General features: G+C 36.0%; 1 pseudogene; it reads left to right on the top strand.

Moving 5' to 3' along the window:
• The first annotated feature begins 1042 nt into the window (after positions 1-1042).
• LOC117240835 lies at positions 1043-6866 on the top strand (annotated as a pseudogene).
• Positions 6867-10541: the final 3675 nt, after the last annotated feature.

The raw sequence follows: 10541 nt of genomic DNA on the forward strand, positions 1-10541 counted from the left end.
TTACTAATAAATTAGGAAAAAGAAATTTTGATTGGATTCTTGATAATGAGTGAAAATTAATTTAAAAGATTGTATTTGGAATTTTGAGAATCGATCGAGTCCTCAGTTTCAGTGCAATGTAACGTTATCAGTCGCGTGAGTTTGGCTCATATGTGATTTATGTGCAAGCTAAATGTTTCCAACAAATTGTAGCATATTGATTTCTCAAAGTCCTGTATCAAATGTCTTGTAATTATAAGCAATTGTTTCGTTTGGACGATCAAGGGTAATATACTCTATTTTTGATTTTAAAAATGTCGCCATTTGTGTAGACGTACACACGCAAGTATTTATTATGTAAACACGATGGCTCGTAGACACGAACGTTTCTCGTTGTCGTATTTTCCAAACAGGTCAGTTATTTCGAGCACTCGACCACTTTCTCGCTCCTGACAATGACACTAGTCATTCTAATCGATGTCTCGAAATCGATGGTTTTTCTGTCAGCTGTTTCGTTTCCGTGTTTATTCTATATGATAATATTGTTTCACGTATTCGCTTAAATTTAATTGGCAAATGATTAATTTCCCTGAATCCATTTTCAAGTAAACATATCAGTTTAACCTTTTGCTCTATCTGATACGAAAATGAACAATTTGATATAAAAATTTTGCGAAAGATCGATATATTATTTTACTTTTAACTTGGAAATCGTTCTTTTAATTTTTCAATATCTAATTAACCACCTCAGTCCCTAAGACCGTCTGTTTTAACGAATGGTAAATAATCAAATAATTGCGTTGATACATCAGAAGTACCATCTTCTTATATCCCTGATATTAGTGTTAAAACAGGTTTGAAAAACCTTCAATTATTTCATTTATTCTTAGCCTTCGATGGCTTAAAATTTTCTCGGTTATTTTCCAATAGAGTTCAATATATTGATCGAAAACTTAGTTTAGTTAAGCACTGTAACCGGAAGTCACCCTTAAGTCGCCGGGTAAGAGAATTACGAGTAATAAACAAACAATATTAATCAGAAAATTATTCCATTCAATTTTTCTCCTGCATTTAATTAAATATGACAGAGTCAACAAACTTTCCTTCGGTTCTTCTATCTCATTTGCAAATCTATAATATCGATATCCAAACGATAACTCGAACACCATTAACCAGTACTCGAGGCTATTTCTTTCGTCGAAACTTTCCTCAGACATGTAGATATCACGTTGACATCGCCGCGTATACCGAATCAGCCCTTTTTAAAGATGATCTCGCGAGCGTGGTTCGTATGCAATTCAATTTGAACGAGTCGCGTGTCACGATTCACTTGACTCCCGGCACAGTAATTGGCCGGCACTCGAGCAAACACTTACACTTAATTTAACGTTTAACCGAATCGAAAACAAAGCGAACAGTTGCCGGACTTCGCTCGTTCTTTCAGTTCATTTCCGAACGTCTTTCGATCAGCATATCGGGTCTCCTCTTTCATCTCCGTTGCCTTTCAAAATCTAAAATCATAATTGAGACTTTGCTGCTCGAACTATGGAAGGGGAAAACGTGAATGACGGGTAAGATTGTTCCTGCGTTCTGTCAGAAAATAATTTCCTGTTTGTGGGAGAGGAAAGGAGCATTGTAATTGGAATCACAGAATGTGAAACATCAAAGGAACTGCCGAATGACATTTATTTCAAAGACTAGAAGACTGAAAACTTTGTTATACGACTTTTATACTGTTACGCCTGGAAATCAAGGATGGATTCTGTTTCAGCGAAATGAAGGACGAGAAGAGTAACTCTATAATGCCCACTGAAGCGACTCGATTGAGACCAAGATTGGAAAGTTTCGATGATGTTCTGCCGTATGTCGGTGACTACGGGAGATATCAATGGCTGTTGTTATTGTCGTTACTACCTTATGGCGCGACGTACGCGTTTCTGTATTTCTCGCAATTTTTCATTACGATTATTCCCACGGAACACTGGTGCAGGATAGACGAATTAGTAAACTCGAATTTCACCGAAGAAGAGAGGTAAGTATGTATAATGAAGGAAAGAAAGAAAAGGAGATATACGTAGCAACGAAAGCTCCTTTAAACTTTGAACGATATTTTTGATTGTTCGTAGAAAGTGACTTTAAAATATTGTGACTTCTGGAATTTCTCGAATTTTCGAACATTTCGAAAATTATTAGAAAATATTGTAGAAAAATTTCACGATAAGATACAAGATATTTTTGGATTACTCTGTCTGGACTTTGGTTCTTATTTTAATAATTAAAATGATCAATCATCTATCGTATGGGGTGTTTAGGATTAAGATAGCAATTCCAGTGACGAACGTTTATCCTTATTACGAACAATGTCAACGGAAGGACGTAAACTTCACAGAGCTGTTGAAGAGCGATAAGAGCCTGAGCTCATCGGGCTTCCAAACAAACAAAACGATAAAATGTACTCAATGAGAGTATAATTTTACGCAGATTCCATATCCTAGTATAGGAACTGAGGTGAAGTATTCACATCGTTGTCTGAATCGCATGCTTCGAAATTCTTACACTTCTGCTGCGTTCTTTGGGTCATTTCCAATCTACTCTAACCTTGTTATAGTAAATTTCTTAAGTTTAAAGAAAGTATAAGACGATAATTGTTAGTACGGATAATTCCTCGTTCCGATTTTACGCGAACGTTTTTTTCAGAGCATAAAGAACTCTTTCATTCATCGAACTGCGAGCAGAATCGAAGACCGCAGCAGGATTAAAATTATATTCTGAAAAATATGAATCTGGTTTTTCGCTGACTAACTCTTAACCTTGGTGATTAGCTAGATTGGGTATGCGACCGAGAATACCTCGTATCAACGGCGCAGGCCATCTTCTTCTGCGGATCCATCATCGGTGGTTTTCTAGTCGGTTGGATCGCCGATCACAAGGGTCGTATCCCAGCTTTAATGTTCTGCAATGGTATCGCCCTTTTTGCCTCCATTTTCACTGCCAGCGCAAATAGTTTTTGGTCATTCGCCGTCTGTAGGTTTCTCACTGGACTGGCGTTCGATAACTGTATCAACATTCCTCTGATTATCGGTAAGCCTTCTACGAAGTAGAAAGTGCGAGAGGTTCGACCGATAAGCCAATGTTTCAGTCACGCGAGAGATAACGTTAGTATGAAGTCAATGTTTCTATTACGTGAAAGATGATGTTGCGTGAGAAATTTTTGATGAATTGTTCCTCGAAGATAATTTTGACGTTGCTGTACTCGATTGAACTATACGGTTCGAGTTCTTGATTCAAGAGCTTTTGCCACCACCAGAGATGAATATATTGATTTTGTTATTGTTAAAGATCGTTTCATCGATTTTCATGTCGTCGAGGATAGTTATATCTTGATATTCTTAAATCGAGTTATACAAGGTGGTTGGTAACTGGTGGTACAAGCGGAAAGAAGTCGAAAATATAGAATACAAATTTTCTTTTTTAATTCTTCCATCGAGACAACGATCTATAGTGAGATCCGTTATAACGAGACGCGATAAAGTGCACGCGTATCGAGCGAAAATTCAAAGTCGATTTTCTCGAAAACAAAGTCTCGAACGAAAAATTTTTATTCTATATTTTCGACTTCTTTTTTCGCGTAGAATCACCCCCTTTCCGCTTGTACCACCAGTTACCAACCACTCTGTATATTCGTTCGAAATGAAAATTATCACAAAATTTTCAACACGTAATTCGTTTAAATACGTTAGAAGCAAAACACGTGCATTATGTAGCGCTTTTTGTTATACGGACCAGCTCAAACTCGGAACATTCACGTTTGCAGAGTAAACGGATTAATTTAAAATCGGAATTATATTTATAATCTTACAATTATCCTACAATTATGTTGATGGTATCGTTCATTCGGCTCGTCATCAATTGCTCCATATTAATAATAACCGGTTTCACTCGATAGATCTTCCATGTTCTATTACTGCAACATAAAGAATAATCGTCGTTAAGTATCTTGATATAATAATCAGTTATTCCGAGAGTCATCGACGATCAATTATCCCGCAGTGCTCGAATATATGGCTGTTTCGAAACGGACGTTGGTCGTGAATATCGCCTTTGGCGTATACTTCGCAGTGGCCAGTACAATTTTACCATGGATAGCCTATTATATCGCGAACTGGAGATATTTTACTTACGTTACTGCCATACCGCTGTTATCTGTCGCTATCACACCGTGGATTCTTCCCGAGAGCGCCCGGTAAGTAAACTCCTAATCGTTCGATTATTCGAATTCTCAACTTGCGCTTTGAGATTTATGCAAATTTACTTATCGATCCATATCACTCGTATTTGCTCTGTTCAAGCTGGTACGTTTCCAACGGGATGATGGACAAGGTTGTTGAGAAACTACGGAGAACAGCTAGGATCAATCGCAGAAATCCAGACTCGCGTATTTGCGATATATTCGTCGTAAGTTCGATCAAATAGAATTCTAGAAAGCTTACGCGAAATCATACGGTACAGTACTTGAATCTGTGCTGACAGATATATTTGATTCACGTCGAAAACACACAGACTCGCGAATGTATTTTAACATGCATAGACAGGTTTTAAAAATGAAACGCGATGAAAAATGAAATATGAAATGAAACTTGACTGTCGCGATTCCATTGTGGTATTATATCGATCTCGTACAAAATTTGAAGTAAATCTGGGAATTTATATAGAAATTATAAAATATTTACAATTTACAAGTACAATCGGGGATAAAAATAAGCTGCTATAGTTAATGGAAATAGATGTGAAGAAAGTATAATCAAATTAGTATCAGCCTCATATACTTGAGTTTTATTTATTATATTTCCTTCTAATAATATGCAGATAGTTCAGCAAATGATTGAAATGAATTTTTACATTTTCTCCACTAATCCACTTAGTTTTGTTCCCGACTGTATTTCGGATCAGAAAAGTATTTAATCAACCAACCACCCATTATATTAATAAATCTCGATATCAAAAGCCATGCCGACTAATTCCATAAAACAGAATGCAAAGTGCCACTGCTCGTGCTATCTATTAATGACGAATAAAATGAAAATAAAATTTCTTTTCAGTGTGTTATGAATTTTGAACTGTGTAAGGGCTAAAGGCACGACTCGTATTATATCTTTCGTTAATTATTCTCGAAATAAATTCTTGCAGAGTAACATGGAGGCACCGGACAAAATTCAAGAATCAGCGACGCTGCTCGATCTGTTCAAAACGCCACGGTTGGCGAGAAACACTATTCTTCTAGTTGCATTCTGGCAAGTATAAGATACGAGTTCATGTTGCGAGAAAACCTTCATAAATAACCGATACAATCTTGTAGGTGTTTCACCCTGATCTCGTTCGACGGTCACGTGTATTCATTAAAACTTATCCAGAGCTCGGTGTTCGTGTCGTTCTCGATCGCCTGTGCCACAGAACTTCCAGCTGGATTATTACTCGCCCTGTTGCTCGACCGATGGGGTCGTGGACTCTGCGGATTTCTCACGATGGCAATGACCTGTGTACTCAGTATCGCTGAACTTATGCTGCATTCCAGTAAATATATCGATCTGTTTATTAAAGTAAAATTAAAACGATTATAATGACGTATTATTGAGAAAAATCTGAAATTAAGTTGATGACGAATGTAAAAGAATTTTGGCAACTTCGAAGGTATTAATCTTGGAAAATAATTATTTTGATGGAACTAGAATTTAGGAATTATTAGGAATTAATTTAGTGGCGAAATTGAAAGAGGTGTGCACATTTTAGAAGCAATAATTTTCTATATGTTGGTTTTCTAGAATTTAGAGATTTATAGAAGTTTAAAGTTTTGTGTGAAATTTTAATTTGATTTTGATTAAGCTTCGATCGGACTATATTTTTAATTAAACTTACAATCAAGTATTGTGTACCCAGGATTAATTTTGTATTTTTTAATTTATTCCCCAGTGCTCGCGAAATTAGTAATGTCAATATTGTCGCGATTCTGTCTGAACATGGCAGCCAATGTTGGTCTTCAGTATGCAGCAGAACTTCTGCCCACGCCAGTCAGATCGCAGGGCGTATCTTTCATTCATATTTTCGGAATAGTTGCACACTCTTTGGCGCCATATATCACTGACTCGGTAAATAAATATTTATACTACTATTGTTGTTACAACATTTTTGAAACACCGCTAAGTACATCCACGTTCAACTTCTCTTTAATTTATTCCAAAAGATACAATAAGCGCTATTAGAAATTATGAAAAAGTTCTCATGTAAATTTTCTCATGAAAATGTAAAATAGTTTTTTTCTTACCTTAAAACAAGTTGTTTCCTGAAGAAGTTAAATATTATAAAAATCTGATCAAAATATTTCTCACTTTCTAGAAAGCCCGTTTTGGAAGTTGCAACCAACGCTTTTCTTTAACTGATCTTTAATCAAAAAAGTGAAATTTAAAATAAAAAATGATGGAATAACTTAAGATATGAAACTATATTGGTTGAAACTTTCTAATGAAACTTTTTAAATGAGAAATACTTTGACCAGATTTTCATGGTATTTAACCTTTGCTCATATAAATTAATATTTGTTCATTAGGCTGCAATTTGGGAGGGATTTCCAATGCTCATTATCAGCACGGTGTCCTTTTTTGGCGCTGCACTGGTTTTGTTCCTGCCGGAAACTGTCGGCCAGAATCTTCCTCAGACTATCAAGCAAGGCAAAGAATTCGGAAGGGACCAACATTTCTGGTCGTTGCCTTGCTACCATAAGACACACTTCAATGGACATCAACACTATCACTCCTGTGAACGATAATTATCTGATTTTTAATAATAATTCAATTAAAAAACACGAAGGAGGATTCGTGTTTTTTTAGAAGTAACAATATTACAAGCGGATCAGTCTGACGATTTTTGTACGAGAAAAAATCGGAACATATTATTTTTCTATTCTCCTACATTAATTTTTATTTTTACCGTTTACGTTTAAGAATTTGTAAGCCTTAATTATAAAAAGAGCGAGCTTAGAAATCGTGTTCCTATATAATTTTTATTATTATCTTTTAAGAGCTTTTATAATTTTAATGCTAATTTTCACTTGCGTTACGCACGTTCGAATCGTTCAGCGGTTGGTGCTAATTTGATATTCAAAGATATTACGTAGAATAATATCGAAAATGTTACGTAAATTAATAATTACGTAATTTATTAATTACGTAAATAATAAATTAGGGAGATTTAAATTTTTGATTCCTTTAATGTTTTTAACATTTTTCACTGGAATATATTGGACAAAATCTTATTTAAAAAAATAGTACGTTTAGATAATTTGTCTTTGTGAAAAGAAACAGTTTTATATCTTTTGAACGATTATCCACGTATTTTTAACGATTATTTATCTATTCGTTATATTTTTTTGTACGATTTTAAATAACGTACAATATTAATAAAATCCAAGCTTGAAGACTTTTTAAATTATTGTTATAATTTCTTCAGCACCAACTGCTGGACTTTTATTTATCTAAAACGAGTTGTGCGTACATTTAAAAAAAAAAATAACTCTAATTGACTGTTTCTATGGTTTAGGAAGAAGAAAAAAAGAAAGGAAAGAATATTGTAAGCAAATCGTGCCATCGTATGACGATCAGTGTTCGTCGTTGTGCCAATAACAACGCAATCAATCTGAAGAAACCTATTCATAGTATTCATAATCATCACTCACGTATACATACGCGTATACACTCACGTCCATAAGATTGATTCACCGAATAAAACTTCCATAAACCTTAATATAAGAAACAATTCTACTTTTTATTTGCACACACATCGACGAATCCCCCGAACAAAAATAAACTGCTAAATATCTCTATAATTAAATACATTAATGCTCGATGATCCTCGTTCATCATTATACGTCTAATCTAACTCCATCCTATAATTAGGAGTTCTACGATAACGATCACTTATGTTACAATGTATTAACCCTTAACAGCCGAACTTAATTATAATTAATTATAGAAAATGAAATGCTTCATTATACGGATATTTGAAGTAATATTCTGTATTATACAGGGTGTCTGGTAATTGATACTGTGATAACCAGTGGTTAGTTAATGTGGTTAATAACCAGTGGTTAGTTAATGTGGTTAATAACCAGTGGTACAGGATAATACTATGTGAAAGGATCTGTTGAAAATATAGAACGAGAGATTTTCGTACGACGTTCGAGAGAATGAAATTCTGAAGCTTTGTCAACTCGTGTTCACACGACATTCACGAAACATATTCAAAATTTATTTTCTCGAAAATACGAAGAATCATCAGTTACGAAACACTCTGTACTATATCACATTATTATATCACTATCGTATTGATAAGAAATGTCGATATTATAACTCCTTAAGACTCCCTTAATATTTATTTGCGATTCAGCTTAATATGTATTGGCCCTGTGTAATTTCAAGATTAAAAATATAAAAGAATTCATTCCTGATTACGATATCGTACGTGATTTACAAAATCATCGACCGTCAAGGGTTAAATGAGAATTCTCTCGTCCAGAATTATTTTCCAGACGATCGAATTATTATCCATTGTATCACGAGGATCGAACTAACTTGTAGCCTTGAACAATTATGTACAGTTGAATCTCTAGCGTAGGAATATTTCAAAGAATCTCAAGTTTTGAGGAACGATAGCTGATACTTGCAACGAACAATAGTATGTCTTTTTAATCGGTAACTGAAAGCAGGGGCTAGTCTCATAAGTACGCGAATGATTCTAACGATCGAATGATTCTAGTTGCTAGAATCATTGTTTAAAGGTGGTATAACGGAGATTGTGCGCTTAAGACAAACAGGTCGGAGGATCGAAAGGAACGAGATTGGAAATATTCGCGTCTCTTCACGAATCAGAATTTTACTATTTCTAATTGAACACGTGACGGAGTTTCGATCTGTTTCAAGTAACATTTAAACCTGAGTGTTACGCCGGGCGACTCTCTGCCTGGCCCAGGTCACACACCGCGGGCCAGACGGACGCCAGATGTCCGCTCTTCCGTACGGCGTACCCTCAATAGCCTTAAGCATCCATCATAAACCCGAGTCACTTGCCTGCTAAGGTCCTTCAAACAAACATCTGTTTCCGAGGAATTTCTCGAGACTATTGTCTACCACGGCTTAACTAAGGAAAGTTGGTTTTTCGCACGTACGCTGCAACTGTCCTCCCACTAACCACTTTCTCTCGAGGGCGGTTGAGACCCTTCGTTTAACCAATTAGAAACGAAGCCTATTCCCTCACTCTCCTAAATAACATCGGCACCAACAAATCCGATGGTCCCGCGCGCTAGACACACCCATCCTTAGCTTTCCTCCGACACATCATCGTCTCCCAAGACAGTACTGATTTTACATCCTTCAAACGGTCAACATCCTTCGAGCGGGTAGACACACCCGCAGATCAATCACTCATTCATCTCGTACATACGCACCAGTGTAACTATCCTCGTTATAAGTTGTGGAATAAACGGTGAAATATAACTTACTACTGTGTCATATTCCTATCAACCACCTCTGTTATCCTAACCGAAACAGGGGAACGACTACTTCGCGGCGTCGATTCAACGAATCGTAGCGAGAATTTACGCCTCTCGCTGACGCGTTTTCCTCGCGACCGCGTCTCTCCGCGAACGGTCGTAACATACAGGGTGGTTGGTAACTGGTGATACAAGCGGAAAGCGGGTGTCGTACGCGAAAAAAGAAGTCGAAAATATATGTCGGGTTATGGTTAGAATTTTGTAACAACTCTTCACGTGAATTAGCCATTGTTTCACAAAGCCGAGATTATATTTACACGTATATACAGGACTATCACAAAGCTTAACAAATAATAAGTCTAATGAATAATAAGTTTAACGAATGATAAAATTAGTGAATAATAAATTGTATGAATAATAAGTTTAATGAACACTATTAACAATGTCTTTGGGTTCAAACGAATCCACAGTCAACGGGATAACTCTTCACTAAACGTAAACTAATCTTAGGCGCAAAATACGATTGTTGAAAATGCTCGATGTATCACTCTCCAAAGCAATCACACGAATGCCAGCCTGTGGAATTTTTCTCGCTGTACGATTGCATTTGTTTTCTATACCCGTTTGGAAGCGTCGAGAAGGTTCCAAACGCCGTTGCTAGGCAGTTTCTGCCTGAAGTTTGATTATTAATACAACGTATGTCCTATTGTATCGACACCTCCGAGGCAACATCACACGTGGCTAGGCCCGACATATAGAATAGAATTTTTTTTTAATTTTTCCGAGCGAAAATTCAAAGTCGATTTTCTCGAAAACAAAACCTCAAACGAAAAATTTTTATTCTATATCTTCGACTTCTTTTTTCGCGTAGAATCACCCCCTTTCCGCTTGTACCATCAGTTACCAACCACCCTGTATATCTTTTCGTATATGATTATAAATTTCTCTGGTGTCTTAGTTTTTTCTAAAATAATATTGTAATCATTGCTGAGAATTTACAAGTAAAAAGTTCTAGCTGTGTAGT

This window comes from Bombus vosnesenskii, unplaced genomic scaffold (genome assembly GCF_011952255.1).
Source record: "Bombus vosnesenskii isolate JDL3184/JDL3185 unplaced genomic scaffold, Bvos_JDL3184-5_v1.1 scf7180000014975, whole genome shotgun sequence".
In the NCBI taxonomy this organism is placed as follows: domain Eukaryota; kingdom Metazoa; phylum Arthropoda; class Insecta; order Hymenoptera; family Apidae; genus Bombus; species Bombus vosnesenskii.